The sequence below is a fragment of the Mauremys reevesii genome, linkage group 12 (genome assembly GCF_016161935.1).
Source record: "Mauremys reevesii isolate NIE-2019 linkage group 12, ASM1616193v1, whole genome shotgun sequence".
Taxonomy (NCBI): domain Eukaryota; kingdom Metazoa; phylum Chordata; order Testudines; family Geoemydidae; genus Mauremys; species Mauremys reevesii.
The window spans coordinates 43,550,273-43,570,214 of record NC_052634.1 but is presented as its reverse complement, the minus strand read 5'-3'; the positions used below and the strand labels follow the sequence as shown (position 1 = coordinate 43,570,214).

At 60.6% G+C, this 19,942-nt stretch overlaps 2 non-coding genes across 2 annotated transcripts; both read right to left on the bottom strand.

Moving 5' to 3' along the window:
- Positions 1-10,486: 10,486 nt before the first annotated feature.
- On the bottom strand, positions 10,487-10,558 carry TRNAD-GUC. Its single transcript has one exon. It is a non-coding gene; the product is annotated as a tRNA-Asp (tRNA).
- Positions 10,559-12,952: 2,394 nt separating this feature from the next.
- Positions 12,953-13,024, bottom strand: TRNAD-GUC. Its single transcript has one exon. It is a non-coding gene; the product is annotated as a tRNA-Asp (tRNA).
- Between the last annotated feature and the right edge of the window lie 6,918 nt (positions 13,025-19,942).

Sequence of the window (19,942 nt, the reverse complement as noted above, 5' to 3'; positions counted from 1 at the left end):
TTGACATACACACCCTTCACTACATGATGATTCTGTTCTCACTGAATTGTCACTTCAAATTGTTTGCTCAGACCAGCTTCCCCAGCACACTCACGGCTGCACATCAGTGTAAGTGTATCCTGGGCTGAACAGAGAGAATTCCTGCCCATTTCCCTTCCGGCTGGAGCAGGATGAGAGTGTGTTTGTGTGAATGACATTGCTGTAGATTGTTGTTCATTCCCCACTCTGACAATTCAGACAGTCCCTTTCTTAGTCAAATCTCCAGCACATCGTTCCAATAGCAGGGGGCAGGATTTCTCTGGGGCACTGAAATTTTTCAGAGGGCTGGTGCGTGAACTCAGCCTTGCATTCCACCCTTGATGTTTCATGGACTAACAACAGCAGCAGAAAGAAAGAGCGGAGCCAATATCTCCCTGGCAGGGATGCAGGTGCCATGACCCCTCTGTCTGACCGTTACCATTGCAGGAGAAAAAGGTTCACTGGCATCGAATGCCCTGGCTCAGACCAGAGACACAGGGAGATTTTGCTGTTCATGGATCTGTGCAAAGGAAATTTTGTCTCTGTGTGAAACTGAGGTCGGAAATGAAACGTCCACATGGTGGCCCAATGCTCTAGGGAATGTGGGTGAAGGACTCGGGCTGAGAAATGATTTAACAGGGGTTTGTTTCAATTTATTGCCCTGATTAAAATCTATGGCTAAAAGGCAGCCACTGTTGTTAGTACTTGTACCTGTGTTGGGACACCCCAGTTGGTGTCAAGTCCAGGGGCAGTTGATTATTTTATCAAGGTACAAATTTCTTTGTCAAGGCCTAGACGCCAGAGAAAACAATGCACTGCTGATAAGAAGAAGTACATCAAAAGATTTTGCAGCCACCATGGGCATAACTATGATGTGTCGTGTTTCACTCTTTATACCTGGCGCCACCTCCTTTCCTTTTAGCCTTGTAGTTGACCAAGGGCAAAGCTGAACATCTCCTCAGATACCAGGGAGTGTTTATGTCCATTCCTGCGAGCTACACAGGGGTTTGATGTTGCTGCTTTCAATCCTCCGGCTCTGCTGGGATAAGGAACAATTCAGGCTGACACTGAACTGAACAAGGAAGATCAGTTTTTGACAGGGAGAGGGACGCCTCCTCTTAAAGGTGTTTGTCTGGCTGGCAGTCCTGGTTCCCAGGTCTCGCCCGTGGGGCTCCAGCAGTTTTGGGACCAGGTCACTCCCTTGGCCCCACCTGCTGTCCCCAGGCGCTCCCCCCCCCCAGGGGCCCCAGCAGTGCAGCGGAGCTGAGCAGCATCTGTCTGCTCACTCCAGTGGCTGCCGGCCCCTCCGCATGGCAGGGCAGGGCAGGGCTGTGCTTCTGCGCGCTGCCCCCACCCCAAGCCCCTGCAGCCAATGAGATGATAAAGGGGCGGTGTCTGGGGGCAGCAGCACACGGAGGCCCCTCAGCCCACCCTGCCTTGGAGCCCCAGGTAAGCACTGCACCCCTGACACCCTCCCAGAGCCTGCACCCTCACCCCCTCCCCACATACCCCTTCCCACTCCCAAACTCCTTTCCAGAGCCTGATCCCCCCTACACACACCTCCCCGGCCCCCAAACTCCCTCCCAGAGCCTGCAGCCCCCTCCACACACCCCTGCCCCCAAACTCCCTCCCAGAGCCTGCCCCCAGTCTCCTGCCCAGAGCCTGCAACCCCACTCCTCCTCCTGTTCCCCCTGCCCCAGCCCAGAGCCTGCACCCAGCACTCAAACTCCATCCCAGAGCCTGCACCCCAGAACCCCTCTCCCACCCAAACTCCCTCCCAGAGACCAGCCTCTCACCCCTTCTGCACCCAAACTCCCCCCAGAGCCTGCACCCCAATCCCCAGCCCAGGGCCTGCACCCTAGACCTCCTCCCCCTATACAAACTCCCTCCCAGAGCCTTAGGCAGGTGGAGGGTGCAGTTTTGGGGGGCGGGTTCTGGGCGGTATGAGTGACATTATTGGCCCACTGGGAGGACTGGAGGACTGGCACTGGCCCTAAGGTAAATTGTGGTTGAGACCCTGCTTTAAGGGATTGGAGCAATGCTGGAGAGACTGACGGGCAGGGAGCTGAGGCGCTGTGTGTGCCCCAAGGAGAGTTGTTGTTGTGCTCTGGTGACACAGAGCGGGGGTGGGGAGTTTGTAAGCTGGGGTGTTTGTATAGAAGAGAGAAAGTTTACTAACCCCCAGGTTAAAAACTGTTCCTGCTCTGGGCTATCCAGGGCCCTCTCTGTTGTGAGTGTAGGTCAGTGGGTGAATGTTTCCTTCTAGGATAATAGGTTTGTAGTTCCAATCCAAGTGATTCCCTTTAAAAACTTTTTCAAATGAAAATCAATTTCCAGACCCATCTCCAGTATGTTCAGGAGTTCGCTGGCGGGCGGGGGCTTGAAATGAATTTAAACACTCAGCATTTTCCTGTACAAATGAATAAAGACCTAGCAGAGCTGTCCAGCAGCTGAAATCAGTTCCAGTCCTCGGCGTCTCTAAGAGGGACACTCAGTAGCTGAGGCATGTGGGACACCTCTGTGGTGAGGACAGGTGAAAAAATGCTGGATTCAATGAAAGCTGAGCCCATAGGAGGGGAAGGTGAACGGCAGCACCACACAGGGTCATAACACTCAGACACGGGGCTTCACTGTCACTGCCCCTGTGTTTTCCATCATTTATATCCTAAGGAACACACCCTCCCCCTCCCCCACACACTGTCACACACAACCTTCTCCCCTTGAGCCCCATCCCACCCCTACCCCTCTCCCCCACACACGCCATGGGACACAGCCTCTCGGTGACTCACCCAGATGGGGACTCGTCTCTGCATCTCCCCAGCAGGGGAGCAGAGAGCCGAAAGGGCCACAGGAGACCAATGGAGCTAGGCAGGGATAGAAAAGACTTCCCCTCCCTTCCCTTCCCTTCCCTTCCCAAGAGTCCCGTTAATCTCACCCATGGGATGTTCCAGCACTGGGTGGGCTCAAAGCACCAACCTTCCCCTGAGCCACGGAAGGGGGAACCAGCTCTATCACATGGAAGGAGGCTCCCCACCTCTGCTGCTGCCATCCTGCAGCCTTTAATATGGATTTATTTTAGCTAATGCAACCCCCTCACCCACCCCTCTAATCCATCCATGAGACATAGAGACAAGCTCTTGACAGCAGGGTCCAGTGGTGCAATGGGTTAGTGCCCAGTACTTACAGAGCAGTGCAGAGTGGAGTCATGCTGAGGTTGTGAGTTCAAACCTCCCCTGGAGCACTAGTTTCCTTTAAGCAAATGGCTTCTGCCAATCATTTTGCCCTGCAGAAAATACAGTCGCAGCTCAGAAGACACCGAGGTCCCCTTGCTTTACAGAGAGCAGGGCAGATTCCACAGATCTACCAGGCTCTGCTCTCCACCAGCCGCCTGTGTCAGGAGGGGTCAGGCAGAGCCCAGAGCACTGCCCCCGACTCCCCCTCAGTCTTTGCTCCCCAAACCACCTGTGTGCTCACCCTCTTCGCTGTGAGACTCAAACCCTGCCGGGCTTTCTGTATGTTGCGGGGGTTTTTTTGTTTGTCATGTTGATGTGCATGTGGGTCCTGTGTGATTTTTGTGGATGCCATATAGTTTTGTGTGTGTGTGTGTGACTTTTGCATGCAGATTGTTTTTCGCTAAGTATTCTTTTGGTATGTGGTTTTTGTGCTTTCCTGTTGTGGGCTTTTGCTGTATTTTTTGGTGTGGATTTGTTCTATGTTTTGTGTGGCTTTCCCTTATGTGTATATGGCTCTGTGTGCTGTGTGGATTTGGGTTTTGTTTATGTCTGTGTGGGCCTGTGCAGTCTGTGATGTTCTCTTTCTCTCTATTTGTCTCTCTGTTTGTATATTTCATGTGTAAATTCACTGGAACTTTTCAAAATCTCCACAGCTTTGCCAATTTTCACCAGGAATTTTACTCATTAACAAATTCTCACTTGTTCCTTACCAGTTGGTGGCCATTGCCCCAGGGGCATGTCAGTCTCAGGGTCCTGCTTTGAGCAGGGCGTTGGACTAGATACCTCCTGAGGTCCCTTTCAACCCTGGTATTCTATGAGAGGGTCACCAATGTTCAGAGAAACTAGCACAAGCTGAGCCCATGGTGTAATGGTCGGCATGCTGAAATCTGAGTTCAAAGCTCAGTGGGACCTTGTGGTAAATCCCTGGAAATTCAAGTGCTTTCCTATCTCCAGCTGTCTAAGAATGAGTTGTTTACCTTGTGCTGAGTGACTCATACCCACTGGAGCCAGGTCTTTGGTTGGAATGGGGTCTAGAAGTGGCTATGGTTTGACTGGGTGTTTGGGATTTCTGATGCCCACAAGTTTGGCCCTTGTGCTTTCTACCACACTTTTCCTCTTGCCCACATGGCGCTTGAAGAAAGGAGTGTCAGGGCCAGGTTTCATAGTCAGGGAAAGGCAGGACGGAGGAAGAGTCCCAGGCTGGAGCCCAGCACCTCTCCTCCTCTGGGCACCTAGGACAGAGGTGGCTGGTGCTGACAGCTCCAAGGGAAGGCTTAAAAGCCACAGAGCAACCAAGGGCAGGGCAAGAGGAGGGGAGAACCATGCCTATACGTGGCCAGCAGACAGCCACAGAGATGCCCAGCCAGGCTGCTCCCTGGCATGCCGAACACCCACTGAAAACCACCCACAGCCAGCTGCTGATGCTTTGTGGCCAACATCAGAAGATGGCAGGAAAGCAGGGCCAGCCCCCCTGGTGGGGCCTCTTACCGTTCCCACTCAAGGTGCTCACTTTGGCAGTGGGGCAGGAGATTTTACCCCAAGAAGCTTTTCCCCAGCTGGCGAGAAGCAGAGAAACACCCAGGCTCCCAAGGTGCTATTTAGCAAGTACCCTCCAGCACAGGGACAGGCGCACACTTGGAAGAGGGAAACTGCTCCACACGCTAGCCCGGGCAGCCGCCCATTTTCTTTGGCAAGTCAGGAATGGCAAAGGCGAGACTGGAAGCACTTGGGGCTCATGCCCCAGCCTTTGTGACACCCACCCCCCCAACTCCTTCCTGGGGCTCTAGCTGAAGCCAGAGCATTGGCCTGAGCAGCCAAGAAGAGGTTCCAGCCCTGAAGGGAGCAGGACTTTCAGCACAAAGGTAAAATTGCACAAGCACAGCCACCAAGGGACTCAAACCCTCAATCCCTTGATCAGAAGACAAATGCCTTATCCATTAGGCCACAGGAACAAAACTTTTCCAAGTATTTATTTGGAAAAGGCAGACACTGTGTTTCTCAGGTCATCTACTGAGTGGGGCCAAGACTCTCTGGGCACAAGAAGTCGAGTTCCCAGTGAGATGTGAGACAATTCTCTGGAGCCAGGTACAGGACTTTGGCAGGGAGGCTCAGGCATGAGGGATTGGGGTGCAGTGGACAGACCAGCTATCTAGGTGCTTAGATTTGGTCTCACTGAGGAGAAGGAGGAATCCTGCTGATAGGCAGTGGCTGTGGAGAAAAAGTGTGATCTCCAGGCTGCTCAGGTCTCCTTCTTCCAGCTCCTCATCTGGCTGAGCTGCTCCACTGGCCTAGACAAGTCCTCTGCATGCACAGCAAATAGCCCAAGAGCCATTTCTGCCCAAACCTGTGCTGGGGGGTGAGCGTCTGTCTTCCCTGTCCCATCTGCGCTAGAGCAGACCACTAGATTGAGAGAGATAGTCAACAACTATTAAGGCTAAGATTATATAAAGGGGGTCCCAGAATCTGTGACTTTCAGAGATCTCAGTGACATTTTCCTCCTCAGCCCTGGGGCAGCAAGACTGGAGCTGTCGGCCGGTGGGGGCCTCACAGCTATCAGCCACCAGTGTCGGAAGGGGCTCCCACAGGCCCATGCCACCACGGATGGACCCCACAGCTCCCAGCTGTTGTGGGTGGATCCCAGAGCTCCCAGGTACCACATGTGACAGGGGGACCCTGGAGCTCCCAGTCGGGTGACTGCGTTATAAGTCCGGTCAGCGGTGCTGCGGGGCTCAGGCAGGCTGGTCCCTACGTGTCCTAGGGCACCGCACTGTGCCCTGGAAGTGGCCAGTAGGTCCCCCCTGCTGCACCGCTGACCAGGAGCCGCCCGAGGTAAGTCTGCACCCCAACCCCCTGCCCCAGCCCTGAACCCCCCAAACCCAGAGCCCCCTCTTGCACCCCAGAGCCCTCACCCCCCTGCACTTCAAACTCCTGCCCCAGCCCAGAGCTTCCTCCCACACCTGGAACCCCTCATCCCTGCCCCCACCCCAGAGCCATCACCCAGTCCTGGACCCCAACCCCCTGCCTCAACCCACAGCCCCCTCCTGCACTCTGAATCCCTCGGCCCCACCCTGCAGCTGGAGACCCCTCCTCCACCCCAAACCCCTCATCTCCCCACAGCTCCCACAGGCAGACCCTGGAGCTCCCAGCAGCCATGGGTGGCCGGGGAGCCCCCACAGCCCACCCCACTGCGTATGGACCCTGCAGCTCCTACGAGCGGACCCCAGAGCTCCCAGCCGCTGCGGATGGACCCAGGATTTCCCAACAGGCCTTGATGGCGGGAGGACCCCGCAGCCCCACGTCATTGCTCACAGACCCTGCAGCTCCGAAGCCCCTGGAGCTCCCGGCCACACCAGGCAGGAGAGGAGCCCCCGGCGCTCAGACACTGCAGGCAGAGCCGGGAGCTCCCAGTCACCGGGGGGGGGGTGAGGAGAAGCCGCAGCCCCCGGCCAGTGCAGATGGCCCTGTAGCTCCCAGCTGCCACAGGTGGATGCCAGAGCCCCCAGCTGCCATCGGGACCCCCCGGCCCCCACGGGCAGGAACCGTCACCCTTCGACCGGCAGAAAACAGAGGTGCGCAGAAACCCATCGCGCCCTGTGACCCCCCGCCCCCCCCCCCCGGTGCTGCGGCTTCTCGCCAGGCAGGAGGCGGCGCCCAGTAGTTTCCCCAGGAATTGAAATTAGGGGGGGTGTTTGAATTTACGGGGGGGGGGTGTCAGGGCCAATGAGATATATAAAAGAGATGTGAATAAAGTAAATGTTTTGTTAGGATAATGCAAATTTAATATAAGGATAATGCAAGTTACACATAACAGGTCTAGATTTCTAAAAATATATATAATTAAAAAAAATGTATTTAATTTAAATTGACTTTTGAAAAGTAAGCCATCATGGGATAAGAGGGAATTCCTCTCATGGATCAGTAACTGGTTAAAATTTTGGAAACAAAAGGTAGGAATAAATTATCAGTTTTCAGAATGGAGAGAGAAATAGTGGTATCCCAGAGGGGTCAGTACTAGGACCATTACTGTTCAACATACTCATAAATGATCTGGAAAAATGGGTAAACAGTGAGGTGACAAAATTTGCAGATGATACAAAACTGTTCAAGAGAGTTAAGTCCCAGGCAGACTGTGAAGAGTTACAAAGGGATCACAAAAAACTGGGTGATTGGGCAACAAAATGGCAGATGAAATTAAATGTTGATAAATGGCTTCATCGGATGCATAGAATGGAACATATAGTGAGGATATATGTATAAGCACACACACACACACACAGAGAGAGAACATGAAAAGGTGGGAGTTGCCCAACCAACTCTAAGAGGCTAATTAATTAAGATGAGCTATTCTCAGCAGGAGAAAAAAAACTTTTGTAGTGATAATCAAGATGATCCATTTAAGATAGTTTGACAAGAAGGTGTGAGGATACTTAACATGGGGAAATAGATTCAATGTGTGTAATGGCTCAGCCATTTCCAGTCTCTATTTAAGCCTAAATTGATTGTATCTAGTTTGCATATCAAGTTCAGCAGTTTCTCGTTGGAGTCTGTTTTTGAAGCTTTCTGTTGCAAAATTGCCACCTTTAAATCTGTTACTGAACGGCCAGAGGTTGAAGTGTTCTCCTACTCGTGTTTGAATGTTATATTTCCTGACGTCTGATTTGCATCCCATTTATTCTTTTGCACAGAGACTGTCTGGTTTGGCCAATGTACATGGAAGAGGGGCATTGCTGGCACATAATGGCATATATCACATTGGTAGATGTGGAGGTGAACGAGCCCCTGATGGCATGGCTGATGTGATTAGGTCGTATTATGGTGTCACTTGAATAGATATGTGGACAGAGTTGGCATCGGGCTTTGTTGCAAGGATAGATTCCTGGGTTAGTGTTGTTGTTCTGTGGTTGCTGGTGAGGATTTGCTTCAGGTTTGGGGGTTGTCTGTAAGCAAGGACTGGCCTGTCTCCCATGATCTGGGAGCGTGAGGGATCATCTTTCAGGATAGGTTGTAGATCTTTGATGATTCGCTAGAGAGGTTTTAATTGGGGGATGAATGTAAAGGCCAGTGGTGTTCTGTTATTTTCTATGTTGGGCCTGTCTTGTAGTAGGTGACTTCTGGGTACTCTTCTGGCTCTGTCAACCTGTTTTTTCACATCAGCAGGTGAGTATTGTAGTTTTAAGAATGCTTGATAGATATCTTGTAGGTGTTTATCTCTGTCTGAGGGATTGGAGCAAATACGGTTGTATCTTAGAGCTTGGCCATAGACAATGGATCATGTGGTGTGTCCTGGATGGAAGCTGGAGGCATGTAGGTAAGTATAGCGGTCAGTGGGTTTCCGGTATAGGGTTGTGTTTATGTGACCATCGCTTATCAGCACAGTACTGTCAAGGAAATGGACCACTTGAGTGAATTGATCTAGGCTGAGGTTGATGGTGGGATGGAAATTGTTAAAATCACAGTGGAATTCCTCAAGGGCTTCTTTTCCATGAGTCCAGATGATGAAGATGTCTTCAGTGTAGTGCAAGTACAGTAGGGGCATTAGGAGACGAGAGCTAAGGAAGCGTTATTTTAAGTCAGCCATAAAAATGTTGGCATACTGTGGGGCCATGTGGGTACCCATAGCAGTGCCGCTGACTTGAAGATATATATTGTCCTCAATGTGAAATAGTTGTGGGGGAGGACAAAGTCGCGAAGTTCAGCCACCAGGTTTGGCATGTAACTAGTTCACAAAACTAGGGGGGGGGGGGTTGGGACATCCCTGCTCATGCCCCTGGGCAGCCTCTTTCCCGTTACCGCTCTGAAACGTGCCCCACATGCAGGCCCCAAGCTGGGCCCGGGGCGGAAGGACAGGACGAGCGTGTCCTTGCGAGGTAATTGTCTCTCTGGAGGTGAAAGTCATCAGTGAGGTGCGAAGGAAGTGGCCTTCGAAGGAGAATGCAAGGCATGTGGCGGGCAGGCCAGGGATTTCTTTGTCCCCCTCCCGCCGGGGAATCAAAGGGGTCACACCCCCCGTCGGGGAATCAAACCCTGATCTCCCGCGTGACAGGCGGGGATACTCACCACTATACTAATGAGGAAAGGGTCACAGTGAGTAGCCCCAGCTCCCACAGACCAGCTATGGTCAGCGTACACCTACACCGTCGCATGGGCCCCAGCAGGCAACAACACCCCTGGCCCTCTTCTGCTTCCCAAAGGCTTTGGCCGCAGCAACAGCCCTGGCCCTCCTCACCTGCCCTTGCCCAGCAGGACGCCTTTTCGGGCCTACACAGCTCCTCACACAACACCCGCCTGGGACCTTGCCCTCCCCTACCAGCTCAGCAGCACCTTTTTTCCTCTCAAAACCTCCTCTTGCCACCCTCCCCCTTCCACACTTCACACTCACCTCATCACAAACTCACCCACGGCCCCTTTGGCTTCTCAAGCGCCTCTGGAGGGACGCAGCTTCCCTGGCACGCAGATCCTTCCCTTCAACGCGCACTGGATGGACATTCGATACACAGCCCTTTCCAGGAGGGAATGCGCTGCTTTTGGACCCTGGCGCCCAGCAAGAAGTCCTGGGACTCTTTTTCTGACCGATGGACCCCACTGACTGGCCTTTACCAAGCAGAAACTGAGGACTGGCTGATGGCTCTCTTTGCAAACGGACGCCATCAGACTGAGACACGAGGCGTGCTGCAGGATAGCCCCTCCCCACCAAAAACCAATGCCGTGACCCGGATTCGAACCGAGGTTGCTGCGGCCACGGCGCAGAGTACTAACCACTATACGATCACGGCCAAGTGCTGGGGGTGCAGGCAGCAGCCCAGCGGAAAATGCTCAGCTCTGCGCTCTCGGGGCGGCCACCTACCTCGCCGGCGGCCACAGGTCTTTCTCAAGTCTCCCCATTACAGTCACAGGTCAAATGCTGAGCAAAGGAAAAAAGACAGGAAGCCAATCCCATGCCTGTCCCTTTTTCTGTCTTCCTCCACCCCTGGACCAAGTGCCTCCCCGTTTGTCTGGGCCATTGTCCTCATGGCCCTGGCCAGCCTATTTCCCTTTGCCGCTCTGAAACGTGCCCCCACGGGCAGGCCCCGGGGGAGGCTTTGGCTAGGGCGAGCGTGTCCTTGCGAGGTAACTGTCTCTCTGGAGGTGAAAGTCATCAGTGCGGGGTGCGAAGGGAAGTGGCCGTCGAAGGAGAATACAAGGCATGTGGCAGGCAGGCCAGGGATTTCTTTGTCCCCCCTTCAAAAGGGGTCACCCTCCCCGTCGGGGAATCGAACCCCGGTCTCCCGCGTGACAGGCGGGGATACTCACCACTATACTAACGAGGAAAGGGGCACGGTGTGTGGCCCCAGCTCCCAAAGACCAGCTATGGTCAGCGTACACCTACACCGGCGCATGGGCCCCAGCAGGCAACAGCACCCCTGGCCCTCTTCTGCTTCCCAAAGGCTTTGGCCGCAGCAACAGCCCTGGCCCTCCTCACCTGCCCTTGCCCAGCAGGACGCCTTTTCGGGCCTACACAGCTCCTCACACAACACCCGCCTGGGACCTTGCCCTCCCCTACCAGCTCAGCAGCACCTTTTTTCCTCTCAAAACCTCCTCTTGCCACCCTCCCCCTTCCACACTTCACACTCACCTCATCACAAACTCACCCACGGCCCCTTTGGCTTCTCAAGCGCCTCTGAAGGGACGCAGCTTCCCTGGCACGCAGATCCTTCACTTCAACGCGCACTGGACGGACATTCGATACACAGCCCTTTCCAGGAGGGAATGCGCTGCTTTTGGACCCTGGCGCCCAGCAAGAAGTCCTGGGACTCTTTTTCTGACCGATGGACCCCACTGACTTGCCTTTACCAAGCAGAAACTGAGGACCGGCTGATGGCTCTCTTTGCAAACGGACGCCATCAGACTGAGCCACGAGGCGTGCTGCAGGATAGCCCCTCCCCACCAAAAAGCAATGCCGTGACCCGGATCCGAACCGAGGTTGCTGCGGCCACGGCGCAGAGTACTAACCACTAAACGATCACGGCCAGGCGCTGGAGGTGCAGGCAGCAGCCCAGCGGAAAATGCTCAGCTCTGCGCTCTCGGGGCGGCCACCTACCTCGCCGGCGGCCACAGGTCTTTCTCAAGTCTCCCCATTACAGTCACAGGTCAAATGCTGAGCAAAGGAAAAAAGACAGGAAGCCAATCCCATGCCTGTCCCTTTTTCTGTCTTCCTCCACCCCTGGACCAAGTGCCTCCCCGTTTGTCTGGGCCATTGTCCTCATGGCCCTGGCCAGCCTATTTCCCTTTGCCGCTCTGAAACGTGCCCCCACGTGCAGGCCCCGGGGGAGGCTTTGGCTAGGGCGAGCGTGTCCTTGTGAGGTAATTGTCTCTCTGGAGGTGAAAGTCATCAGTGCGGGGTGCGAAGGGAAGTGGCCGTCGAAGGAGAATGGAAGGCATGTGGCGGGCAGGCGAGGGATTTCTTTGTCCCCCCTTCAAAAGGGGTCACCCTCCCCGTCAGGGAATCAAACCCCGGTCTCCCACGTGACAGGCGGGGATACTCACCACTATACTAACGAGGAAAGGGGCACGGTGAGTGGGCCCAGCTCCCACAGACCAGCTATGGTCAGCGTACACCTACACCGTCGCATGGGCCCCAGCAGGCAACAGCACCCCTGGCCCTCTTCTGCTTCCCAAAGGCTTTGGCCGCAGCAAGAGCTCTGGCCCTCCTCACCTGCCCTTGCCCAGCAGGACGCCTTTTCGGGCCTACACAGCTCCTCACACAACACCCGCCTGGGACCTTGCCCTCCCCTACCAGCTCAGCAGCACCTTTTTTCCTCTCAAAACCTCCTCTTGCCACCCTCCCCCTTCCACACTTCACACTCACCTCATCACAAACTCACCCACGGCCCCTTTGGCTTCTCAAGCGCCTCTGGAGGGACGCCGCTTCCCTGGCACGCAGATCGTTCCTTCAACGCGCACTGGACGGACATTCGAAACACAGCCCTTTCCAGGAGGGAATGCGCTGCTTTTGGACCCTGGCGCCCAGCAAGAAGTCCTGGGACTCTTTTTCTGACCGATGGACCCCACTGACTTGCCTTTACCAAGCAGAAACTGAGGACCGGCTGATGGCTCTCTTTGCAAACGGACGCCATCAGACTGAGCCACGAGGCGTGCTGCAGGATAGCCCCTCCCCACCAAAAAGCAATGCCGTGACTGGGATTCGAACCGAGGTTGCTGTGGCCGCGGCGCAGAGTACTAACCACTATACGATCACGGCCAGGCGCTGGAGGTGGAGGCCAGCAGCCCAGCAGAAAATGCTCAGCTCTGCGCTCTCGGGGCAGCCACCTACCTCGCCGGCGGCCACAGGTCTTTCTCAAGTCTCCCCATTACAGTCACAGGTCAAATGCTGAGCAAAGGAAAAAAGAGAGGAAGCCAATCCCATGCCTGTCCCTTTTTCTGTCTTCCTCCACCCCTGGACCAAGTGCCTCCCCATTTGTCTGGGCCATTGTCCTCATGGCCCTGGCCAGCCTATTTCCCTTTGCCGCTCTGAAACGTGCCCCCACGTGCAGGCCCCGGGGGAGGCTTTGGCTAGGGCGAGCGTGTCCTTGCGAGGTAACTGTCTCTCTGGAGGTGAAAGTCATCAGTGCGGGGTGCGAAGGGAAGTGGCCGTCGAAGGAGACTGCAAGGCATGTGGCGGGCAGGCCAGGGATTTCTTTGTCCCCCCTTCAAAAGGGGTCACCCTTCCCATCGGGGAATCGAACCCCGGTCTCCCGCGTGACAGGCGGGGATACTCACCACTATACTAACGAGGAAAGGGGCACGGTGAGTGGCCCCAGCTCCCACAGACCAGCTACGGTCAGCGTACACCTACACCAGCGCATGGGCCCCAGCAGGCAACAACACCCCTGGCCCTCTTCTGCTTCCCAAAGGCTTTGGCCGCAGCAACAGCCCTGGGAAAAGCCCTGGCCCTCCTCACCTGCCCTTGCCCAGCAGGACGCCTTTCCGGGCCTACACAGCTCCTCACACAACACCCGCCTGGGACCTTGCCCTCCCCTACCAGCTCAGCAGCACCGTTTTTCCTCTCAAAATCTCCTCTTGCCACCCCCCCCTTCCACACTTCAGACTCACCTCATCACAAACTCACCCACGGCCCCTCTGGCTTCTCAAGCGCCTCTGGAGGGACGCAGCTTCCCAGGCACGCAGATCCGGCTGATGGCTCCCAAATGTGCAAGTCCGTCCCCGCAGAGCTGCCCCATAGGGTGACATTGAAGAAACTGTGGAAAACGGGACGGGGGTGTGTGGGGGGGTAATAGGCTCCTATATAAGAAAAAGTCCTCCCAGACCGTCCTGTCCCTTTAAACATGGGACATCTGGTCACCCTGGAGCAGCCCCGCACTCCTGCTCCCCGGTTGGTGCGTTTGTAACCCGGGGGCTGAAGCCGACGCGAGAAAGGGAAGGGAGCGAGCTCGGAGCTCTCCGGCGCCACCTGCTGGGAGCAGAGGGAAATGACTGAGCGACGTCCTGGCTAATTTAAATATCACCTGGTTCTCTCCTGGGTGGCTCCACTGGAGAGCTGGGGCGTGGCCTGAGTGTGGCAGCACCTTATTTGCATATTAAAAGCAGCTGTTTGGGGCCATTGGGGTAAAATATGAGTAAGTTTTGGGGTTGGTCCCCACATGTTTAGTGCAGGCTGTGGGGAGCCGGGCTGAGCAGAGCCTGCCCCAATGGGGAGTGTGGTCACCCTGACCTGGGAGCGTGTGGCCAGACATGGGGAAGGGGCTGCGGGGGGGGAGGAAGGTGAGGGAGAAGGTTGGCTTTGGAAAGCAGAAAGTGCCCCCTGTGGGGGGCCCCCCCGCTTTTGGTGCCTGGGCGGGGTTCTCGTTACCTACTGAAGAGCAGCAGCAGTGGTGGGGGAGGGGAATTGAGACTCTGCTTTGGGGGTTGCTGTGGGGCGTGACACAAGCCCCCTGGTGCTGGCTGCTGCTGTGGGGCATAGGACAGGTGGGGGCGGGGCTGTCTGGGTCCTTGAGATGAGGGGCGGTTCCTGGTTGGCTGGTGCCTGCCTGCCTAAGTTTTCTGACAGCTGATCTCCCATTGGCCCTCGCGCGGGGCGGGTCTCCGAAAGCTGGTCTCCCATTGGGCCCTCCCCACTGACGTTTCTGACGGGCTCATCTCCCATTGGTGACGTTGTCTGACAGCGATGCGGGGCGGAGCCGCCAGGGCCTTGTGCGCTCAGAGCTCAGCGCCGCCCGCGAGAAGCGGCGCGAGGCCGCGCGGGGCGGGTCCCGCTGCCGGGGGGAGGGACCGAGACCGCAGCAGCGGCGCCGCCTCCCGCCTGGCGCGAAGCCGCAGCGCCGGGGTCACAGGGCGCGGCGCTTCGCGCGGCTGTTTCCTGCCGGTCGCGGGTGACGGGTCCTGCCCGGGCGGCCGCGGGGTCCCGATGGCAGCGGGGCTCTGGCGTCCGCCCGCCCGCGGCGGCTGGGAGCTGCGGGGCCCCTGCACTGGCCGGGGCTGCGGCTCCTCCTCACCCCGGTGACTGGGAGCTCCGGGCTCCGCCTGCGGTGTCTGAGCGCCGGGGCTCTCTCCTGCCCGGGACGGCCGGGAGCTCCCGGGGCTGCGGCTCCTCCTCACCCGCCCCGGTGACTGGGAGCTCCGGGCTCCGCCTGCGGTGTCTGGGCGCCGGGGCTCCTCTCCTGCCCGGGCGGCCGGGAGCTCCCGGGGCTGCGGCTTCTCCTCACCCCCCCCCCGTGACGGGGAGCTCCCGGGGCTGCGGCTCTCCTCACCCCGTGACTGGGAGCTCCCGGGCTGCGGCTCCTCCTCACACAACGCCCCGGTGACTGGGAGCTCGGGCTCCGCCTGCGGTGTCTGAGCGCCGGGGCTCCTCTCCTGCCCGGGCGGCTGGGAGCTCCCGGGCTGCGGCTTCTCCTCACCCGCCCCGGTGACTGGGAGCTCCGGGCTCGGCCTGCGGTGTCTGGCGCCGGGAGCTCCTCTCCTGCCCGGGCGGCCGGGAGCTCCCGGGCTGCGGCTCCTCCTCACCCCGGTGAGTGGGAGCTCCGGGCTCGGCCTGCGGTGTCTGAGCGCCGGGGGCTCCTCTCCTGCCCGGGCGGCCGGGAGCTCCCGGGCTGCGGCTTCTCCTCACCCCGCCCCGGTGACTGGGAGCCCGGGCTCTGCCTGCGGTGTCTGAGCGCCGGGGCTCCTCTCCTGCCCGGGCGGCCGGGAGCTCCCGGGCTGCGGCTCCTCCTCACCCGGTGACTGGGAGCTCCGGGCTCGGCCTGCGGTGTCTGAGCCGGCTCCTCTCCTGCCCGGGCGGCCGGGAGCTCCCGGAGCTGCGGCTTCTCCTCACCCCGTGACTGGGAGCTCCGGGCTCCGCCTGCGGTGTCTGAGCGCCGGGGCTCCTCTCCTGCCCGGGCGGCCGGGAGCTCCCGGGCTGCGGCTCCTCCTCACCCACCCCACCCGGTGACTGGGAGCTCCGGGCTCTGCCTGCGGTGTCTGAGCGCCGGGGCTCCTCCTGCCGGGCGGCCGGGAGCTCCCGGGCTGCGGCTCCTCCTCACCCCGGTGACTGGGAGCTCCGGCTCTGCCTGCCGTGTCTGAGCGCCGGGGCTCCTCTCCTGCCCGGGCGGCCGGGAGCTCCGGGCTGCGGCTCCTCCTCACCCCCGCCCGGTGACTGGGAGCTCGGGCTCTGCCTACGGTGTCTGAGCGCTGGGGGCTCCGCTCCTGCCCGGGGCGGCCGGGAGCTCCCGGGGCGGCGGCTTCTCCTCACCCCCCCCCGGTGACTGGGAGCTCCGGGCTCTGCCTGCGGTGTCTGAGCGCCGGGGGCTCCTCTCCTGCCCGGGCGGCCGGGGTCCCGGGCTGCGGCTCCTCCTCACCCCGCCCGGTGACTGGGAGCTCCGGGCTCCGCCTGCGGTGTCTGAGCGCCGGGGCTCCTCTCCTGCCCGGGCGGCCGGGAGCTCCCGGGCTGCGGCTCCTCCTCACCCCGGTGACTGGGAGCTCGGGCTCGGCCTGCGGTGTCTGAGCGCCGGGGCTCCTCCTGCCCGGGCGGCCGGGAGCTCCCGGGCTGCGGCTCCTCCTCACCCCGGTGACTGGGAGCTCCGGGCTCTGCCTGCGGTGTCTGAGCGCCGGGGCTCCTCTCCTGCCCGGGCGGCCGGGAGCTCCCGGGCTGCGGCTTCTCCTCACCCCCCCCCCCCGGTGACTGGGCGCTCCCGGCTCTGCCTGCGGTGTCTGAGCGCCGGGGGCTCCTCTCCGGCCTGGGGCGGCCGGGAGCTCCCGGGGCTGCGGCTCCTCCTCACCCCCCCCCCCGCCCGGTGACTGGGAGCTCCGGGCTCTGCCTGTGGTGTCTGAGCGCCGGGGCTCCTCTCCTGCCCGGGCGGCCGGGAGCTCCCGGGCTGCGGCTCCTCCTCACCCCCGCCCGGTGACTGGGAGCTCCGGGCTCTGCCTGCGGTGTCTGAGCGCCGGGGCTCCTCTCCGGCCCGGGGCGGCCGGGGGGTCCCGGGGCTGCGGCTTCTCCTCCCCCCCCCCCCCCGGTGACTGGGAGCTCCGGGCTCGGCCTGCGGTGTCTGAGCGCCGGCGGCTCCTCTCCGGCCCGGGCGGCCGGGAGCTCCCGGGGCTGCGGCTTCTCCTCACGCCCCGGTGACTGGGAGCTCCGGGCTCTGCCTGCGGTGTCTGAGCGCCGGGGCTCCTCTCCTGCCCGGGCGGCCGGGAGCTCCCGGGGCTGCGGCTCCTCCTCAACCCCCTCCCCCCGGTGACTGGGAGCTCCGGGCTCGGCCTGTGGTGTCTGAGCGCCGGGGGCTCCTCTCCTGCCCGGGGTGGCCGGGAGCTCCCGGAGCTGCGGCTTCTCCTCACCCCCCCCCCCCGGTGACTGGGAGCTCCGGGCTCCGCCTGCGGTGTCTGAGCGCCGGGGGCTCCTCTCCTGCCCGGGGCGGCCGGGAGCTCCCGGGCTGCGGCTCCTCCTCACCCCCCCCCCCGGTGGCTGGGAGCTCCGGGCTCTGCCTGCGGGGTCTGGGCGCCGGGGCTCCTCTCCTGCCCGGGCGGCCGGGAGCTCCCGGGCTGCGGCTCCTCCTCACCCCGGTGACTGGGAGCTCCGGGCTCTGCCTGCGGTGTCTGAGCACTGGGGCTCCTCTCCTGCCCGGGCGGCCGGGAGCTCCGGGGCTGCGGCTCCTCCTCACCCGCCCCGGTGACTGGGAGCCCGGGCTCTGCCTGCCGTGTCTGAGCGCCGGGGCTCCTCTCCTGCCTGGGGCGGCCGGGCGCTCCCGGGCTGCGGCTCCTCCCCACCCCCCCCCCCGGTGACTGGGAGCTCCGGGCTCGGCCTGCGGTGTCTGAGCGCCGGGGCTCCTCTCCTGCCCGGGCGGCCGGGAGCTCCGGGCTGCGGCTCCTCCTCACCCCGGTGACTGGGAGCTCCGGGCTCGGCCTGCGGTGTCTGAGCGCCGGGGCTCCTCCTGCCCGGGCGGCCGGGAGCTCCCGGGCTGCGGCTCCTCCTCAACCCCGGTGACGGGGAGCTCCGGGCTCGGCCTGCGGTGTCTGAGCGCCGGGGCTCCTCTCCTGCCCGGGCGGCCGGGAGCTCCCGGAGCTGCGGCTTCTCCTCACCCCGGTGACTGGGAGCTCCGGGCTCCGCCTGCGGTGTCTGAGCGCCGGGGCTCCTCTCCTGCCCGGGCGGCCGGGAGCTCCCGGGGCTGTGGCTCCTCCTCACCCACCCCGCCCGGTGACTAGGAGCTCCGGGCTCTGCCTGCGTGTCTGAGCGCGGGGCTCCTCTCCTGCCCGGGCGGCCGGGAGCTCCCGGGCTGCGGCTCCTCCTCACCCCGGTGACTGGGAGCTCCGGGCTCTGCCTGCGGTGTCTGAGCGCCGGGGCTCCTCTCCTGCCCGGGCGGCCGGAGCTCCCGGGGCTGCGGCTCCTCCTCACCCGCCCCGGTGACTGGGAGCTCGGGCTCTGCCTGCCGTGTCTGAGCGCCGGGGCTCCTCTCCTGCCTGGGGCGGCCGGGAGCTCCCGGGCTGCAGCTCCTCCTCACCCCGCCCGGTGACTGGGCGCTCCGGGCTCTGCTTGCGGTGTCTGAGCGCCGGGGGCTCCTCTCCTGCCCGGGGCGGCCGGGAGCTCCCGGGGCTGCGGCATCTCCTCACCCCGGTGACTGGGAGCTCCGGGCTCTGCCTGCGGTGTCTGAGCGCCGGGGCCTCCTCCTGCCCGGGGCGGCCGGGAGCTCCCGGGGCTGCGGCTTCTCCTCACCCCCCCCCCCTGGTGACTGGGAGCTCCGGGCTCTGCCTGCGGTGTCTGAGCGCCGGGGGCTCCTCTCCTGCCCGGGGCGGCCGGGAGCTCCCGGGGCTGCGGCGCTGCAGGGTCTGTGAGCAATGACGTGGGGCTGCGGGGCCCTCCCGCCATCAAGGCCTGTTGGGAAACCCTGGGTCCATCCGCAGCAGCTGGGAGCTCTGGGGTCCGCTCGTAGGAGCTGCAGGGTCCATACGCAGTGGGGTGGGGCTGTGGGGGCTCCCCGGCCACCCATGGCTGCTGGGAGCTCCAGGGTCTGCCTGCGGGAGCTGTGGGGAGATGAGGGGTTTGGGGTGGAGGAGGGGGCTCCAGGCTGCAGGGTGGGGCCGAGGGATTCGCAGTGCAGGAGGGGGCTGTGGGTTGTGGCTGGGGGTGGGGGTCCCGGACGGGGTGATGGCGCTGGGGTGGGGCAGGGATGAGGGGTTCCAGGTGTGGGAGGAAGCTCTGGGCTGGGGCCGGGGGTTGAAGTGCAGGGGGGTGAGGGCTCTGGGGTGCAAGAGGGGGCTCTGGGTTGGGGGGGTTCAGGGCTGGGGCAGGGGGTTGGGGTGCAGACTTACCTCGGGCGGCTCCTGGTCAGCGGTGCAGCAGGGGGGACCTACTGGCCAGTTCCAGGGCACAGTGCGGTGCCCTAGGACACGTAGGGACCAGCCTGCCTGAGCCCCGCAGCACCGCTGACCGGACTTATAACGCAGTCACCCCACTGGGAGCTCCAGGGTCCCCCTGTCCCATGTGGTACCTGGGAGCTCTGGGATCCACTCACAGCAGCTGGGAGCTCTGGGGGCCTCCCGCTGCTCACAGTAGCTGGGAGCTGTGGGGTCCATCCGTGGTGGCATGGGCCTGTGGGAGCCCCTTCCGCCACTGGTGGCTGATAGCTGTGAGGCCCCCACCAGCCAACAGCTCCAGTCTTGCTGCCCCAGGGCTGAGGCGGAAAATGTCGCTGAGATCTCTGAAAGTCACAGATTCTGTGACCCCCTTTATATAATCTTAGCCTTAATCGTTGTTGACTGTCTCTCTCAATCTAGTGGTCTGTTCTAGGGCAGATGGGACAGGGAAGACAGAAGCTCACCCCCCAGCACAGGTTTGGGCAGCAATGGCTCTTGGGCTATTTGCTGTGCATGCAGAGGACTTGTCCAGGCCGGTGGAGCAGCTCAGCCAGATGAGGAGCTGGAAGAAGGAGACCTGAGCAGCCTGGAGATCCCTCTTTTTCTCCACAGCCACTGCCTGTCAGCAGGGTTCCCCCTCCTCCTCCTCAGTGAGACCAAATCTAAGCACCTAGATAGCTGGTCTGTCCGCTGCACCCCAGTCCCTCATGGCTGAGCCTCCCTGCCAAAGTCCTGTACCTGGCTCCAGATAATTGTCTCACATCTCGCTGGGAACTCGACTTCTTGTGCCCAGAGAGTCTTGCCCCACTCAGTAGAGGACCTGAGAAACACAGTGTCTGCCTTTTCCAAATAAGTGCTTGGAAAAGTTTTGTTCCTGT